The sequence below is a fragment of the Bos taurus genome, chromosome 22, assembly GCF_002263795.3.
Source record: "Bos taurus isolate L1 Dominette 01449 registration number 42190680 breed Hereford chromosome 22, ARS-UCD2.0, whole genome shotgun sequence".
Classification (NCBI taxonomy): Eukaryota; Metazoa; Chordata; class Mammalia; order Artiodactyla; family Bovidae; genus Bos; species Bos taurus.
Window position 1 is genome coordinate 54,767,971 of NC_037349.1, and position 19,460 is coordinate 54,787,430.

The window sequence follows — 19,460 nt, forward strand, 5'->3', positions numbered from 1 at the left end:
AGATGCAGAAAACTGGAACCGTGGGACATTGCCAGTGAGACTGAAATGGTACAGGTACTGTGGAAAGTAGTCTCATTTAAAGGGTAAACACAGAGTTACTACATGTGTTCATGTTAAGTCACTTCAGTCGTGTCTGACTCCTGGCAACCCCATGGACTGTAGCCCACCAGGATCCTCTGTCCACAGGATTTCCCAGGCAGGAATATTGGAGTGGGTTGCCATGTTATTCTCCAGGGGATCTTCCCAACCCAGAGACTGAACCTGTGTCTCTTAAGTCTCCTGCGTTGGCATGAGGGTTCTGTACCACTAGCCACCTGGGAAGCCTATGACCCAGCAATCCCACTCCTAGGTATACACTCAGGAGAAATGCAAACAAATTTCCATATAAAAACGTGTACATGAGTGTACATATGTAACAGAATTATTTGTAGTAGGCAAGCGTGAAAACAACTCAAATCTTCATCAGCTGATGAATAGATAAAATATGGAATGCCCCTATGATGAAATATTTTGCCATAAAAAGAATGAAGTACTGATACATGCCGTAACATGGACAGATGACAAAAACACACTAACTGAAAGAAGTCAGACACAAAATGCCACATACTGTGTTTCCAATTACATGAAATGTCCAGAGTAGGCAAATCCATAGAGACAGAAAGTAGAACAGTAGTTGACCAAGGTTGTGGAGAGGTGGAGAATTAAAGGTGGGTGCAAATGGGTATGGGCTTTCTTTTCTGGGTGACAAAAATGTTCTAAAATTAGATAGTGGAAATTGTTGAATTATACATCAAACTGCACATTTTAAAAGGGCATATTTTATATGTAAATTATGCTTCAATGCAACTTAAAAAAAAAAAAAAAAGACTCTTTTCAGACACACAAAAGCTGAAAGACCTCATCACAAGCACTGAAATGTTAAACAAACTCCTTTAGGAGGAAGGAGACTTACAATCAGATGTAAAATATGGACCAATACAATGGAATGAAGAGTACTAGAAATGAGACACAAAAGGGTTAATAAGAAATATGCTTTAAAAAATCTCTTTAAAAGACAACTGACCATTTGAACCTAAGATAGTAATTTATTATGGTTTCATAAAATAAGGAGAATAAGATGCACGACAGTAATAGCTCAAAAAGCTGATGGAGAATGAAATGTCCTATTGTAGGTTCTTCCATGACACGTGGGCATACTTGAATATAGAGACTGTAATAAGCTGAAGACGCAGTACAGCACAGTGCTAAAGAATCTGCCTGCCAATGCGGGAGACACAGTTTCAATCTTTGGGTCAGGAAGATTCCCTGGAGAAAGAAATGGCAACCCACTCCAGTATTCTTGCCTGGAAAATTCCACGGACAGAGGAGCCTGGAGGGCTGCGGTCCATGGGGTCAGAAAAGCGTTGGACACGACTGCTTGCGACTGAGCACGCACACATGCAAACCTGAAATCAACTGCTTAACAATTGGGCATGAAATAAGCCAACAAGGAACAGAAAATAGAACCATAAAAGTAGTTGATTGGCCAAAAGAAAGGAAAAGCAGAAAAAGAGGTGAGGGTAAGATAAAGACTAGGTAGGACGGATTGAAAGCAGACAGCAAGAAGGTCGATATAAACCCAATCATACCAATAGTCACATTAAATTTAAATAGCATCCACACAGGAGGTAGATATTGTCAGACTGGATAAAAAAGTAAGACTTAGCCATATGTTGTCTACAGCAACCCACTTGGAATATAAAGATACAAATCAGTTTAAAAGGAAAGTACAGGAAAGGATCTACCCAGCAAACACTAATCTAAGGAGAACGGAGCTAGCTATATTAATATCCTGCAGGGAAGCAGGATTCCTTGGGGTAAGCTGGTTTAAAAGTGGCTTCCTAGATTCTACCTGGGGACCAGACCACCCCCATAGGGCTAGGAGGTAGTGAGCCTTGAATGTCTGGCTAAGGAGCTGGCACGGAGCAGGCAACAGTGTCCCTGCTGGGTTTGGAATGCATGCGGGCAGTGTCTCTGGAGACAGAGCCAGTTAGACAAGCATGATGGAGGCCTGGATCACTGCAGAGACAGCTAAGGTCGTGATGTGCTTAGAGACCACAAGGGGGTGCTGAAGGGCAGAAGGCGGAGGCCAGGAAAAGGAGACAATCTGAGGCAGGGAAAATGGGAAAGTGAGGAGGAGTTAGCAAATAAGGAGATTGAGACTGGAGAAAGGATGCTGATCCATTCAGCGTTTACTGTGCATCTGTGGGGGCTTCCCAGGTGTCACTAGTAAAGAACCCTCCTGCCAATGCAGGAGACTTAAGAGACGCAGCTTCAATCCCGGGGTTGGGAAGATCCTCTGGAGAAGGGCATGGCAACCCACTCCAGGGGGTATTCTTGCCTGGAGAATCCCATGGACAGAGGAGGCTGGCCAGCTACAGTCCACGGGTTCGCAAACAGTTGGACACGACTAAAGCAAGCAACTTAGCGTGCACACACATGCATGCGTCTATCATGTGACAAGCCCTGAGTTATTGGCACTGGAGAGAGTTCAGAGACAGGGAAAGCTCAGAGCCCAACTTCCAGAAGCAAAATATGTCCATGTGACCAGCATCTGTATTATCTCGCTCTGCATCAAGAATCTTGAAGAATGCTCCATCATGCAACATGTCCCAAACTCATTCAACCATCTGAAGAGCAGAAGCATAGGAGTCGTCGTCAGTCACTGAGAACTTGTTGTGTCCCAGGAGATTTCTCTGTAGCCGGGCTTTCAGGGCATCTCTAAGATGTCAGGGCTCCCCCTCACAAAGCCCCAGTGGCACAGGTCTCATTCCTATAGACGTCCTTCTTCCTCCACGACAAGGTGTTGGAAGACAGGGGATAAATGTCAAGTCCTGTTGGGAGGAAAGAGATGTCAGCTCAGACAGACAAAGCATCCCACTGGTGAGCCCAATTGAGTTAGGGTCTCTAACTCAGCTCTGTACACTCTGCAGTGGGTCCAGGAGTCCCCTTCCCAATTTCCCAGCCACTGGTCACCTGCTGGTGCTGGTGGTGTTACATCATCGGCAGCAAAGTGAGCTCCGGGAGACAGCCACCTGTGTTTAGGAGAGGGCTCCCTCATTTCTTCCCCTTTGAAGCAATAGGACAAATGTGCCCATTTTACAGATGAGGAAAGACTCCTGGGGGTTTGAATGAGTTGCCCATGGAAACAGTAAGTGGTGGGATCTGAACCCAGGTCAGTCTGACTGCAGAGTCCAGTTTCTCCCCTCCTGCACTGTGAGGCTTCTGAGGGTTGGCGTGTTAGAGCAACAGGGTTTGAAAGTGCCCCTCTGCAGGACGACAAATCCACATTTGTCATAAGTAGAGAAAACAGGGGCAGGAATATAAGATCAGCCTGCAACACCCTGTGCGAGAAAGTAAAGTGTCAGTCACTCAGTCGTGTCCGACTCTTTGTGACCACATGGACTGCAGCCCGCCAGGCTCCTCTGTCCATGGGATTCTCCAGGCGAGAGTACTGGAGTGGGCTGCCGTTCCCTTGAGTTGCCATTCCCTTCTCCAGGGAATCTTCCCAACCCAGGAATCAAACCTGGGTCTCCTGAATTACAGGCTGATTCTTTACCATCTGAGCCACCAGGGAAACCAGAAAATAAGGAAGTATATAAAGAATATGGGTGCACGTCTAAAGCACACAGGAGGCAGTGTTAAGGAGCTCCCACTGGCCAGACCTGGGACCATTTGAGCATCAAAATAAACAATCAGAGTGACAGATCATAACCTATTAAACACAGTGGGAATCCAGGCGTCCACACTGAGTCCACACATCAATGACTGAGTAACTGGGAGAGGAGAAAGCTTTTCCTTATAGTCGGATTGCTGATCGATCCATTAGAAGGGATGGCAGAATCAGAAAATCACCATTTGGCAACTGTCATAGTACTAATGCTTGATTCAGGGTAACATCAAGTATTGATTCTGATGTGGGGGCTTGAGGTGAGGCAGATACAAACTGTTTTGTCGCTCCCAAAATATCTAAGGTTGATAGGGTATCACATTAGCAACTTACTTTCAAATGGTTTGGTCCGGGGGTGGGGTGGGGGGTGGGGATAGGGTGGAGATCTTTGTACTACTGCTGCAACTTTCTATACAATGTGAAATGATTCCAAAAAAGAAATGGAGCTACTTTGGGGGAACCTTGCTGAGCTGTCAGAAAAGGAAGGTGTCTGCCATGGAAGGAGGAAGGGGACTAATGCATGCGTGCATGCATGCTAAGTTGCTTCTGTCGTGTCCAACTCTTTGAAACCTCATGGACTGTAGCCTGACAGGCTCCTCTGTCCATGGGATTCTCCAGGCAAGAATGCTGGAGTGGGTTGCCATGCCCTTCTCTAGGGGGTCGTCTCAGCCCAGGGATCAAACCTGCTTCTCTTATGTCTCCTGTGTTAGCAGGTGGGTTCTTTATGGTTAGTACCACCTGGGAAGCCAAGGGGCCTATCTAACTGCTGCTGCTAAGTCGCTTCAGTCGTGTCCGACTCTGTGCGACCCCAGAGATGGCAGCCCACCAGGGTCCCCCGTCCCTGGGATTCTCCAAGCAAGAACACTGGAGTGGGTTGCCATTTCCTTCTCCAATGCATGAAAGTGAAAAGTGAAAGTGAAGTCACTCAGTCGTGTCCGACCCTCAGCAACCCCATGGACTGCAGCCTACCAGGCTCCTCCGTCCATGGGATTTTCCAGGCAAGAGTACTGGAGTGGGGTGCCATTGCCTTCTAAGGAGACCCATAAAAAGGCTTTCCCTTCCCCTCCCCAGCAGGCAGAAACTAGGGGGCTTCCTAGGTCCCTCCCACCTCAGGAAGCACCAGCAGCTGCCAAGGGTGGGTCAGGAAACCAGCAAACTGCAGATATCTCAGGCAAAGTCCTGGGGTTCACTCCGGAGACCTCGGCTTGAGGCCAGCCTTCTTCACTTGCACACCTATAGCAATGCAGAGCTCACCACCTGCATGGTAAGCTGACTATCATCGTCAGCAAGTTCTTCCTCCTATAACTGACAATCTGCGCCCTAGAAGGACTGGGTCCCTTCTGACTTAAGCATCAGGTCAGTTTCACTGGGAAGTGTTCCGAGTCCTTCAGGCTCTCAATGTGGGGGCTGCAGTGATGGCGCCCCCTTGTGTCCAAGAAAGGATGTGCAGTTGCCTCAAGCCAAGATCCTTCCAGGGGAAAGGCATGATACCTCCCTATTTCATGGGAAATAGATGGGGAAACAGTGGAAACAGTGTCAGATTTTTTTTTTCTGGGCTCCAAAATCACTACAGATGGTGATTGCAGCCATGAAATTAAAAGACGCTTACTCCTTGGAAGGAAGGTTATGACCAACCTAGATAGCATATTCAAAATCAGAGACATTACTTTGCCAACAAAGGTCCGTCTAGTCAAGGCTATGGTTTTTCCTGTGGTCATGTATGGATGTGAGAGTTGGACTGTGAAGAAGGCTGAGCGCTGAAGAATTGATGCTTTTGAAGTGTGGTGTTGGAGAAGACTCTTGAGAGTCCCTTGGACTGCAAGGAGATCCAACCAGTCCATTCTGAAAGAGATCAGCCCTGGGATTTCTTTGGAAGGAATGATGCTAAAGCTGAAACTCCAGTACTTTGGCCACCTCATGCGAAGAGTTGACTCACTGGAAAAGACTCTGATGCTGGGAGGGATTTGGGGCAGGAGGAGAAGGGGACGACAGAGGATGAGATGGCTGGATGGCATCACTGACTCGATGGACGTGAGTCTCAGTGAACTCTGGGAGTTGGTGATGGACAGGGAGGCCTGGCATGCTGCGACTCATGGGGTCGCAAAGAGTCGGACACGACTGAGCGACTGATCTGATCTGATCTGATCTGATTGTCCCCATCCCAAACTTACTCCCCCTTGGACTAGCCAGGCCACTTATTCCCATTCATTTAGGCATTAATTCTTTATTTTTCTTCATTTATTCATCCATTCAAGCAATCACTGCTCTCTAGGGAGCTGGCTGTACCTCACCTAGGAAGTACATACTTGGGTCATTCCTAGGCCTTACTATCAAAGAGTTCTCAGTATGATAGAGGGACAGAGTACTACACCACAGCAGAGTCTGTGTCTCACGACTGGTAAGTGCAAGGGGCTTTGTGAGCGCCCAAAACAATCTGGGAAGTCTTCCAGGAGGAGGTGACCACAATTCAGCTCCTTTCTGTCCCCTGCTGCCACCTGCTGGGGGCTCTCCAAAGCTCCCTGCCCTCTCCTCCCAGGCTTCTGGATCTGTCTAGGCCTGGGTGAAGCTAATGGAAGCAGAAGAGATTAAGGAGAGGTAACAATAATACACAGAAGAACTATACAAAAAAGATCTTCATGATCCAGAGAGCCACGATGGTATAATCACTCACCTAGAGCCAGACATCCTGGAGTGCAATGTCAAGTGGACCTTAGTGTTCATCACTGTGAACAAAGCTAGTGGAGGTGACAGAATTCCAGTTGAGCTACTGCAAATCCTAAAAAATGATGGTGTCAAAGTGCTGCACTCAGTATGCAGCAAATCTGGAAAACTCAGCAGTGGCCAAGGGACTGGAAAAGGTCAGTTTTCATTCCAATCCCAAAGAAAGGCAATGCCAAAGAATGCTCAAACTACCACACAATTGCACTCATCTCATACGCTAGCAAAGTAATGCTTAAAATTTTCCAGGTTGGATCATTGAGAAAGCAAGAGAGTTCCAGAAAAACATCTATTTCTGCTTTATTGACTATGCCAAAGCCTTTGACTTTGTGGATCACAACATACTGTGGAAAATCCTTAAAGTGATGGGAATACCAGACCACCTGACCTGCCTCCTGAGAAATCTGTATGCAGGTCAAGAAGCAACAGTTAGAACTGGACATGGAATAACGTACTGGTTCCAAATTGGGAAAGGAGTATGTCAAGGCTGTATATTGTCACCCTGTTTATTTAACATATATGCAGAGTACATCATGTGAAATGCCAGGCTGGAAGAAGCACAAGCTGGAATCAAGACTGCCAGGAGAAACAGCAATAACCTCAGATATGCAGAAGACACCACCCTTATGGCAGAAAGTGAAGAGGAACTAAAGAGCCTCTTGATGAAAGTGAAAGAGGAGATTGAAAAAGCTGGCTTAAAACTCAACATTCAAAAAACGAAGATCATGGCATCTGGTCCCAGCACTTCATGGCAAACAGATGGGGAAACAATGGAAAGAAGCAGACTATTTTCTTGGGCTCCAAAATCACTGCAGATGGTGACTGTAGCCATGAAATCAAAAGATGCTTGCTCCTTGGAAGAAAAGCTATGAACAATCAAGACAGCATATTAAAAAGCAGAGACATTACTTTGCCAACAAAGGTCCATCTGATTAAAGCTATGGTTTTTCCAGTGGTCATGTATGGATGTGAGAGTTGAACCATAAAGAAGGCTGAGAACTGAAGAACTGATGCTTTTGAACTGTGGTGTTGGAGAAGACTCTTGAGAGTCCCTTGGACAGCAAGGAGATCAAACCAGTCCCTCCTAAAGGAAATCAGTCCTGAATATTCATTGGAAGGACTGATGCTGAAACTGAAGCTCCACTACTTTGGCACCTGATGTGAAGAACTGACTCATTGGAAAAGACCCTGATGCTGGGAAAGACTGAAGGCAGGAGGAGAAGGGGATGACAGAGGATGAGATGGCTGGATGGCATCGTCAACTCAATGGACATGAGTTTGAGCAAGCTCCAGGAGTTGTTGATGGACAGGGAAGCCTGGTGTGCTGCAGTCCATGGGGTCGCAAAGAGTTGGATATGACTGAGCGACTGAACTAACTGAATTGAGGCCTGGCTGACAGAAGCCTGCTCTTCCAGGGTCCTATACTCAGAGGTATCACAGTTCAGTGAGTCGCTTCAGGCAGCCCAGGGACATAATTTCCCCTGCTGGCTATAGTACTGATGACAATGATATTGATATTAATAATAGCAGCCGACATCATTGGAAAAGACCTGATGCAGGGAAAGACTGAAGGCAGGAGGAGAAGGGAACAACAGAGGATGAGATGATTGGATGGCATCACGGACTCAATGGACATGAGTTTGAGCAAACCCTGGCAGATAGTGAAGGACAGGGAAGCCTGGCGTGCCATCCATGGGGTCGCAAAGAGGCAGACACGACTTGGTGACTGAACAACAACAATCATTTAGTGAGTCTTGGTTTGTTTCAGGTGCCATGCTCAGAACTGTATGATACTATGTCAGGTAATCCTCACAACTACCACCAAGACTGCGCCCATTTTACAGATGAGGAAACTAAGGCCCAGTGAAGTTAAGGGGGGAATCTCACCAATCACCTTCCAGGCACTGGGTCTACAGCTGCACGTGGTCTGCACCCATTTTCTCCCTACTGCTTCGTCCCCTGAAGGTCTCCACTCATCTCAAAGTTCAGCTCTGATCCCATCACAGCGCATGCTCTGGGGGCCAACCCTGCAGTATTTGATAAGCTCGAATAGTACTGGACGTCTCCTCCCATCACAGAGGAGACTGGGCGGAACCACAAACTGGTGAGAGCAGGGCTGGGACGTGCACTGGAGCTGAGGACATTGCGCTTTCCCGTGCCCCCAAGTCTGTCCTCCTTATGCAGGCTCAATCCTCATTTGCTATTTCAGGGAAACTGCCTCCTGTTGTAACACCTCATATTGGTCTAAAGCCCTCAGAACTTTTATTTCTATTAAGAGTGCCCGAGCTGACTTTGATGTTTGGCTGGGCTCCTACGATGCCAGGAGGTGCAGAGCTTGCATCTCAGGGCAGCGGTGGGCATTTCCCAGGGCTGGCCCGTCCCAGACTTGGTTATGTTCATTATATCGGTAGTTCCTCGCCACAGCCCTTCCATGGAGGATCATGGTGTCCCGGACACCCTCGGATCTATATTCCAGGCTGCTACCGTTCCTCCTGCTCATCTAACACATGCTCAACCCTGTGCATGGCCCTTCCCTCTGCTTGGCCCCCAGAACCGTGTCCTGACCGGCTCCTGCCTGTCCTTCAGGTCTCAGCTCATCATCCCCGGCTCCAACTACCCTGCCTGTCCCACATCCCCTTCTGCCTCACCTCCCCGTTCAGCCTGCTCCGTGGCTCCAACCACGCACTGAGATCCTCTTGTGTTCCCTGCCTGCTCGCTCACTGCCTTTATCTCCTGCAGGTACACGAACCCCATGAGGGCAAGGCTTCTGCTATCCACACAGCCAGGGTCTGGAGCTGGGCTGCCACATTGTAGGTGCTCAGGAAGTATTTGCTGGGTGAATCAACTTGCTTGCAATCCCTGTGCACCTGACTTCTGACGACTCTTTCACAAGGACCCCTCTCCCCAAACACACACACCTCTCTTGGCTGCTGCTCTAACCACAGCCCTGACCACCTGTGACATTTGCAGTAGCTACTCAGGTGTTCAGTCCAGTCTAAAGAGTTGTCTTTCTGATCACACTTATGCCCACACACCTCCTCTCTTCAAAAACATTATTATCATCATTATCATTAGGACTCTTCTCTGACGAAGACTGAATCTGCCATCATCGTTGGATTAAAAATCCCCCCAGTGCCTCAAACTTTTTGTGATTTCGTTTCACAGACAGGGGCCCAGAAGTTCAGAGAGGTTAGCAACTTGACCAAGGTCACGCAGCGACTAAGTGGCAGCACGGGGATTTGAGCCCTGGCCAGCGTGCTTCCCAAGGCCCCACTCTCTGCCGCTGTATTCTTCTAGAGCTCAGCCCTTGCCACCGTCAAACCAGGGCATGCATCAGGATCCCTGATGCCTGGACCTCAGCCCCTGAGTGTGTGACTCAGTAGGCCTAGGGCAGTGCACTTGCTAACAGGTGCCCAGGAGAGGCTACTCCTGAGGGCTCACACTACAAGAACTACCAACTTAGAAACACCGTGTCTGTGATTTCAGCAGGTTCTTGGACCTCCCATAATCCCTCCATGCACTTCGGGCAGCGGGAGGGTCTGAGGACCACTCCTGAGTCTCAGTACTGCTCGTTTGGCAAATCAGACTCTTCCTTAATAAAAGTGAGTTATCTGACCTTGAAACACACCATAGCTGACACTCCATGGAAAGGCCTCTGCTTATCTTAGCAATGCCATGATAAATATAGGGCCCGGAGCTTTGTGTCAGTATTTTAATAATCGTTGAGCAGAGCCTTGGGAGCCAATTACAGAACTAGGACAGGTTTTTTTTTTTCTTCTTCTTCTAAAACTACTTGGTTTCCAACTACTAAAACTTGTGGACATCTAAGACTGATGGGTCCAGAAGGGTTTTGACTTAGTGTCCCCCAAGTATGAGTGCTGCACAGAATTTGAAATCTCGTTCCAGTAGAGCGGATGCACTGATGCGCCCCTCTGCCAGGCCTCCTCCTCCTCTTCTTCCTCCTTCTCCACCTCCCTCACCTCTTCTTCTCCTCTTTCACCAGCTTCCTCTCTGAAGCTGAGTCAGCCCAGGATCTGAACAGGTGGGTGCAGTCCTGCCTGTCACCAGCCTGCCTCCTCCTCCTCCCACGTGGCCAGAAGCTGAGAACCAGCGCTGTCTGGAGGTGGGAGAGGGCTGGGGGGCCGGGACCCTGGGGAGCTTGCCTGGCTTACCTCTCCTCACCTGCAGACAACTGCATCCTCCCAGGCCATTGTGGTGGTGAGGGTGGAGCTGTTGCTGACTCAGTACAGACCAATAACCGGCACTGGTTCTCAACGCTCCCACCCTCCACTACCCCAGGAATAAAACAAGCCTCCCACTTGGTCCAGCCCCCACCACTCTCGCTGACTGCACCTCCCCTGTGCTCCCTCTCAAACTGTGCTCAGACACGCTGGCCTCCTTGCTGCCCTCCAAGTGCACCAGGCAAGACGTGTCTCAGGACCTTTGCACAGCCTTTCCCTCCTCCCCAGAGACCTGCACGGCTGGTTCCTCACATGATTCAGGTCCCTGCTCAAAGGCTACCTTCCACATACCCCCGTGAAGAACTCCTCCCAGCCCTCTCCCCACACCCTGCTCTCTCTTCCTGGAGCTCTAGTCACCACCCTCCCTGCAGGACTTGCTCTGTGTCCATTATTGTAATCTCTCTCACCAGAGTGTAGGGAACGCAGAGGCACAACAACCAGGCTTGGGCTCAGCTCAGCACTGTATTCCCAGGCCTGGACTCACAGGGGACGCTCAGTAATCGTGAATGAGCGAACGCCACCACCGATGGAGGACAGCGTGAGTGCTAGCTGGACGATTTTATGCCTATCCTCTCACCCGTGCTGCAACGTAGGAGTCACTGCCCTTTTTTTCATGTGATGATGGCTCAGCTAAGCAACGGGACTGAGTTACCCAGAGTCACACAGCAGTAAGGGGACCTGGGCTCGGAACCCAAGTCTGTGTGCCTGCAGGCCCAGGGATGGGGAGTCGGCTGGACCCAAGTGAGGGTGCCTCCCAGGATGGGACCAGGCCCGTAGTGATGGAGGGCAGGGGGGAGGTCAGAACATGGAGTCAGGCAGCATGGGGTGGCTGTGGCCCTGGGTCTGGGGGGTGCCCATAGAGAGAGACTGAGGGCTGAGGCAGGACCCCAGATGGACTTCACTATAGGACTTGGAGCAAAAGCTTAGTTCTCCAGAGTGGGGAAGGGGCTTGTAGAGACTATCTCGGGGCTAGGGTTGGCCAGGGTGGGCTGGCCCCAAACCTTTCCAAGCCCCACACACATGATTTATGGAGCTGGGCTTCTGACATGACCCTGTCCTGCCAGGATGGGATTGGGCAGGACCAGTGTAAGAGATGGGGTGTCAAGAGATGGGGTGTCAGCAGAGGCAGGAGCTGGGATCATACACCCTGCCAGAGGACTGTCAGCTCCCAGAGAGGCCATGGGGTCTCAATGGAGATGACAGGGATTGGCACCGAGTGGAAACAGTGCCCAGTGGCAGGATGACAGACAGGCACATCTCCCTGGGAGATGGAGAGGTAAGACCAAAATGAACCAGCTCAGAATGACCTGACCGGGAGGGAGTGGGGACCCGTCCCAGATTCAAGCCTCGGGGACTGTGGGCAGATTAGCAGGAACTGCAACAGCAGCCTGGCCGGGTGGAAGGCAGCCGCCCTCTCCCGTTCCTGCTCCTGCATATATGCGCTTTCCTCAGCTTCCTCATCTCTGAGACAGGACAGCGACCCCAGCCTTGAGGGGGGTGGTGTATGTGTCCTAGGACATATGAAAGGTGTCATCACGGTTCCTCACCCACAGTCGTAGCTCAAACCATGGTTATCCTACAGCTTCCTTTGGTCCCCCCGGGAGGAGAACATCCGCTTCACTCCCAGAAGCCCCTGGCTCCCTTCGGAGAACTCATGTTCCAAAGCACCTGCAGGAGCGGGGCTTGGGTGTCAACTCCAGGTCTGTGCTTGAGGCCCGAAGTGAAGCAGGTGCGATTCTGCCTCAGGAGTCCCACGACTGGTGGAAGGGGTCTGCAAGCAAATTAATGATGACGTCGAATTCCAGTCCCTTTGAATATATTCAGGACATGCAGACCCCACCCTGCGGCTGTGGATTCAGTCCTTGACTACTTCAGTCCCTGGGAGCCAAGGCCAGTGAACAAGGGGCATGACCCAGTTCAGAAACTCTGAAAACTGTGGGCATGGGCCCAGGAGTCAGACCTGGGTTCTTCCTCTGGCTGGGAAAGTGCCCCAACTTCTCTGAGCCTTAGTCTCTTCTGCTGTGACATGGGTGCCCCCCTGGACTGCGCAGCTGGTGGCAAGGAGATGAGATTAAAGCTCCGAACGCTGAGTGAGCCCATGCCTGTCGGGTGGTGAGGGCTCTTACAGGTCCCAGCCTTTCTTAGGAAGTGAGAAGCCTGAGCCCCCGGGTGGGCACAGAGGCGGGGGAGGGCAGGGCAGTGGATGAGTGTGGGAAGCGGAAGGGCAGTGCCATGCCAGCAGAGCCTCCTCACTGTGGGGACACTGTGGGGGCACTGATGGCCTTAAAAGCAGGACAAGCCTGCCACCCAGTGCCGCTAGGTGCCACCACAGCGGCAGTGCCAAGCAGCCACCTCGCCTGGCTCCAGCTCCATGCTCTCTAGCTCAGGCCTGGGTCTGGGAACTACAGTGGCCTTTAGGGAGCTGATGACCCAAGGCTGCCACTGCCCATTCTCACCTGAGAAATCACTCTCACGTCTGATTCTCCAAACAACTCACAAGTCCCCAGGGAGGCTTAAGACTCCATGCAGGAAGCCCAGCAGGTGCCAAGAAGGTCCTGTGTGGCTGGAGTGACTCCCCACAGGAAATGACTAAGGATCCAGAGCGGCTGCTTCCTAAGGCGGCTCAGGGGTAAAATAACCCACCTGCCAGTGTTGGAGACTCAAGAGTTATGGGTTCGATCCCTGGGTTGGGAAGATCCTCTGGAGAAGGGAATGGCAGCCTACTCCAGTATTCTTGCCTGGGAAATTCCATGGACAGAGGACCCTGGTGGCCTACAGCCCATACGGTCACAAAAAAAGCTGGACACAAATTAGCAGCTAAACCATCCACATTATTTAAATTTTAATTTTTCCTTCTTTTTTTTTTGGCTGCACCATGCGGCTTGTGGGACGTTACTTCCCTGACAAGGGATCAAACTCACACCTCCTACACTTGAAGTGTGGAGTCTTAAGCACTGGTTCTCCAGGGAAATCCTACTCTTATTTTATGATTAATATTGCCCAGAACTGTTATAGGACTTTGAGACACATTATCTCATTAATGCTCACTCCCTGACCTGAGAGCTAGGAGCCATCACTTACCCCACTTTACAGATGAGGAAACTGAGGCACAGAGAGGTGAAGTCATTGGTCCAGTGTCATGGAGCCAGGAAGAGTCAGAGTGGGGATTTGAACCCTGATCCTGGCCTGTTATTGCAGCTTCTAAGCTGCAATAACACAGAGGCTTCTGGGTCTTACAAGCTTCTTCAGATCACCAATACAAATCCTGGAGGAAAAGACAGTTTCTTGAAAAAAAAAATTTTTTTTTAAGGTCTGGTAAGAAACAGTTCCATACATCACTTCTTTAGTCATCCTTTATAAATAGTGGGTTGCTGAGGGTTGGACAAGACTGAGCGACTTCACTTTCACTTTTCACTTTTCACTTTCATGCATTGGAGAAGCAAATGGCAACCCACTCCAGTGTTCTTGCCTGGAGAGTCCCAGGGACGGGGGAGCCTGGTGGGCTGCCGTCTATGGGGTCGCACAGAGTCGGACACGACTGAAGTGACTTAGCAGCAGCAGCAGCATATTATAATTTTAAAGGAGACAGAGGTGGGGAAAAAGAGGGAAATCACCCCCACCAACAGGACTAGTCCACAGTGGACTTGTGGAGGGAATGCTGACTTCTGACCCTCTGCCCTGTCTTTGGCCCTTTTCCTCCCTCAGCAGGGTCCTGTCCCCATCCTCAGCCTTCCCTCCTCTTACTTTTTAAACACTTGCTCTTGGGAAAAGTCCTGTTCAATGGTTCAAAAAAGAGAGGGGCTTTCCTGGTTGTCCAGGTGTTGGGACACTGAGCTTTCACTTCAGGGGGCACAGGTTCAATCTCTGGTTGGGGAACTAAGATCCCACATGCTGCACACAGACAAAAAAATATGGGGAAATAAGAGTGATGGGAAATAGGCTTTAAAGGTGGAATTCCAGGCAGAAGGCGGGAGGCAAGAGAGAGGAAGACAGAATGAGAAGAGGAGGCCGACAAAGAGGAAGGGAGTCTGGGGTTTACTGAGCACAGACGTGGTTCCAGATACATTCTCACATCCCCTTATGTAAGGCCTGCTGCCAGCCTATGGAATGGGCACTGCTCCCATTTAAAAGATGACAGGACTGAGGCTCCCAAGGGTGCAGGGATAGTGTGAGGTCACCCACTAGGAAGTACTAGAACCAAGATTCATACCCAGTCTCCTCGACTTCATGTGTGGAGTCCACTGGGTGTTCTCTGAGCCCTGGAGTGAGCCTCGGGCATGCTGGGAGCTGGGGTGGGGCGCGTGGGCAGGTAAACAAGACCTAGCTCCTGGCTCCTGGCTCACTCATGTCCAGTGAGGCTCCGGTGCCTGGACTCCTGGTTCAGACTGGGCCAGTCCTGGCTTTTGGACTGTTGGAATATGGAATATTACACACCCAGCAGAAAGATTCTTAAGACAATGCTCTCCACTTGGACACTAAAAATCTAACAAAGGAAGAAGTGGAGCTCATGTTTAAAAAAAAAAAAAGGAGGTGAGATTCAGTGTTTTAAATGACTCTGCCTTGATTAGCTGTGTGATCTTGGGCAACATATTTGGGCAACTATCAGTCTTGGCTAAGTGTCTTCATCTGTAAAATGGGTCAGTGCCTTGGCTCAGGCTACTCCAGAAGGCTGGGGAATAACATAACAGATATGTAAGCAATCTGTAAGTTGAAAAGCATTTCACTACACTGATGATATCACACTAATAAAGAATCATTGATTGCTTTCTGAGCTTCTCCTGTCAGTGAAGCTGCTTGTAAGAACTTGATCATTGGACTATGAGAATCTGAGAGTGGTCTGGACTTTGGTGACCCTCACAGGGGCTCAGAAACATTGCAGAAGTGTTAAACCCTACACTTGCTCCCCAGCTCCCATCATCAAAAGTGCTGATACTGCTACACTCTCCAGTGCAGTAGGCATCTCCTCCAGTTCTGTAGATGGAAAAACTAAGGTCGACTTGCCTCAGCCTGTAAGCTACAGAGTCCAGACACACCAGATTCCCTACCTCTTTCTACACCTCCTCCCACTCTTCCCCTCTCCCTGCCCCCATCCTTCACAAGGATGAAGACAAGTGGCAAAGCTGACATGAAAAGGCAGCCCAGTGGCTAAGGACCAAGATCCCAGCAAGCAGAGACCTCATTTATAAAACCAAAGAGAGTCCTGAGGAAAGTTAATTGAAGTGAACGAAATCCTGAAGAATTTAGCACTCAATTTGAGAGGCTATTTTTGGCTGAACCAAGATGAAAAGACAAAAGAAAGTGCACCAAAATTGAAGAGAAACTAATTTGGAAGACATAATAGGGAGCAAACTTCTCAAATTTCCTCAGAGCCCGGGAGACGTGATTATTCAGGAAATAATTAGATGCTATCCTGGGGGTAATAAAAGCTAAAAATGAAGAGGAAAGAAATTGAAAACCGCCAGAAAGGTCATGGACTGCTCTCAATATTTTTTTTTCCTTTACAGATTTGAAGATGCAAGAATTAATTTGCAAAAGAACAACAAAGCAGTACAAACTAATCAGAGAGGAAATTGAGTTGGGAGAATCTAAACACCTCGCCCATCTGTTCGGGATGACTCTGCTGGGAAAGGTACAGCTAGATGTGTCCTGAGTCTAAAAAGGATGGCAGTCCCTCCTGAAGGTGCTGGAGGCACACAGAACCTTGACACTGCCCCAAAGCTGAACTGCCCCCGACCTGAGGGTTCAGCACCCTTCTGTAAAGAGCCAGATAGTGAATAACTTCAGTTTTGAGGGCCAGGTAATGCTGCAACTAAATTCTGCTGGTGTAGCACAAAGGCAATAGCAGTCAGAATGTCAATAAGTGGGCGTGGCCATGTTCCATATAAAACTTTATTTATAAAAACAGACAGCAGGCTGGATTTGGCTTTCCGGTGACAATCTATTCCATCCCACCTGAATTAGCACACCTAGTCTTATTTGCAGTCTAATCCTGCTTCTATTTACACAAAAACACTGCCGATTAGAACATGCTTTCTAAAACCCAACAAATAGTAATAATGATGACGATGAAAAAGATAGCTGCTAGCATAGAAGCACAGAGTTTCTGGTATACGCTGGTTGTGGTTCTTGGCACTTCAATAACACCTACTATCTTCACAATGACCTTTATGAGGTAGGTACAATCTTACAGATGGGTACTGATGCCCAGAGAGGTGAAGTAACTTGCCCAAGGTCACATAGTCAGTGAGGGTCAGAGGCAACATTTGAACTCACAGCGAGTCCATGCTCTCAGCCACTATGATGTATTGCCTCTAATAAGTTGGGTCCAGATTCTTCAGGAGCTTCCCACTGCCTACAGAATCAAATCCACATCCATTAGCTCAGCACACAATGGCATCTGTGACTTAGTATTACATCTCACCTCTCTAGCCTCATCTTTCTCCAAGCCTCACCCTTGCCCCATGCATCAGAACTGCGCGAAGAACCCTATGTTCCCATGCCTTTATTCATGCTGTTCCCTCTGCCTGCAACTCTCTTCTCCTGCACTAATATCTGTTCTACCTTCCAAACTCAGCACAAGTGTCACCTCGAAACAGGTGTCTGCTCCAGGTTGACCAAGTCACTTTCTCTCTTTGGGTCCTAGTTCCAATGCCTTCAGCGTAATTGGTGGAAAGTAGGGGAATGACTGATTCCCTAATAGCCATGAACACTTTAGTATAAATTAGACTATCTGATTAGCTTAGTTTCCTAGAAGCATCTTTGCTTTTTTTTTTTTTAAGATTTTTTTGATGTGGACCATTTTTAAAGTCTTTATTGAATTTGTTAAAACATTGTTTCTGTTCCATGGTTTTGGGAGATATTTGCTCCAAGGCATGTGAGGGCTTCCCTGATGGCTCAGACAGTAAAGAATCTGCCTGCAATGCTGGAGAGCTGGATTCAATCCCTGGATCAGAAAGATCTGCTGGAGAAGGGAATCACTACCCACTCCAGTATCCTTGCCTGCAGAATTCCAAGGACAGAGAAGCCTGGTGGGCTACAGTCCACGGGGTCACAAAGAGTTGAACATGACTGAATGACTAACACACACACGTGGGATCCCAGATCAGGGATCCCAGTTCCCTGATCAGGGATGGAATCCACACCCCCTTAGAAGGCAAAGTCTTAACCACTGGACCACCAGGGAAGTCCTGCTAGGAGCATCTTGAAGGAATGAGATACAGAAGAAATAAGCCCGAGTGTAGGAGAGAAAAAGATTGTTCATCATATGACTCAACTTAGGTTGAAAGTTTTGATTCTACCCAAACAAGCCTGACAACTTCTCTCTCCAGCCTATATTCTTCCGGGACACTGAACTCTGTTAGCCTGAGCCCTGAGCTCTCTACCTGCTTAAGGAGAGCATCCGCTTCACCAGAACCCAGATTCCTTAACTCCAAGAACAGTGCGACTTGTTTCCAACCCCATACTGCATAAAGAGCCGCACTTGTCAGGACAGGCAGCTTGATTAAAACATCCCTTCATGATGCCAACTCCTGCTCTAATTCCAATCCTCCAAGGGAACTTTGACCTATAAATTGGTTTTCATCCATAAATCTGATTCAAATTATTCCCCCGTGCACTACTCAAAAAAAATTTTTTTTTACTCTTTCACACATTCTTCATTTCAAAGTAACTTTGAACTAGGAGTGTTAACTCTGATGCTAGCATATTATCCTTCTGTCTTCTATCCATTCATCCTTCTATATAGATAGACAGACAGACAGATAGAGATGGCTGCATCAGGTATAATTGTGGTACTTGGGCTCTCTAGTTGTGGCACATGGGCTTAGTTGCCCTGTGACATGTAGGATCTTAGTTCCCAGACCAGGGATCGGACCCATGTCCTTGGCATTGGAAGGCAGATTCTCAACCACTGACCCACGAGGGGAGTCCCCATCCATCCTTCTTTCCATCTCTTCTTCTACCCATCTAACCTCCCATCCATCCTCCATCCATCTATCCTTCCTTTCATCTATTCTTCCATTCATCCTTCCTTCTACCCATCTTTCCATCCAACCTTCTTTCCATCCATTTCATCCATTCACTCACTCAAAAACAGGTTGGGTGCCCACTGCAAGACTGGCCCATTACTGGGGCTCAGTGGTCAGTGCTTCACCCACAGGGAAGGACTTGACCTCTTGGGGCTTACCACAGAAGAGGGATGACGTACGGGAAGAAACATTTGTTCTCCTTCTGTCTAAGCATCTCTCCTCCCGTGCCATTATTTCCATGAAGTGCTGCGTCCTGTTTCCTGGAGGCACTTGAGGTCCTGCCTGCTCATCCTCACCCTCCTTCACCTCTTACCCTACATGTCTCTGAGCCTCAGTGGTCTGTGTCTTCTCCACCCCTGCCGCACTTCCCTTTATAGGTGAACTCCTCACATGCCTCCCTTCAGTCCCTTCATCTCATTCTTTCCTGCCCTCTGCAGCCCCTTGCCTTTCCATTCACCACCCCACTAATTATTTTCACATTCCTGGCTATATGATGTTTATATTCAGCAACTCCTTCTCTGGTCTGAGTCCCTGGGACTCTGGTCTGGATGCTTGAAGAGCTGCCTCACTTATCTCTCTTGCTGCCCTGAAGTCTTAACAGGATAGCCAAGGTTCTCCACATAACATGACAATCAGGCATTAATATCTGTCTGCTCCAAACCCTCCATGGGAGCCCATTTCACTCCACGTAAAATCTGAAGTCCTGACAAGATCCCACCCAGCCTCCTAGGATCGCTGACTCTCCTGCCGCCCTCCCCCAGCCCC

The 19,460-nt window shown here is 48.9% G+C and overlaps 1 long non-coding RNA gene across 1 annotated transcript in view; it reads right to left on the minus strand.

The window, feature by feature from the left end:
• Positions 1-2,207: 2,207 nt before the first annotated feature.
• The window catches only part of LOC132343525 (uncharacterized), a 43,139-nt gene continuing 25,886 nt past the window's right edge, over positions 2,208-19,460 (minus strand). Inside the window, exon 2 of the long non-coding RNA XR_009492407.1 lies at positions 2,208-2,873. This is a non-coding gene — a long non-coding RNA (uncharacterized lncRNA). The remainder of the gene's footprint in view (positions 2,874-19,460) is intronic.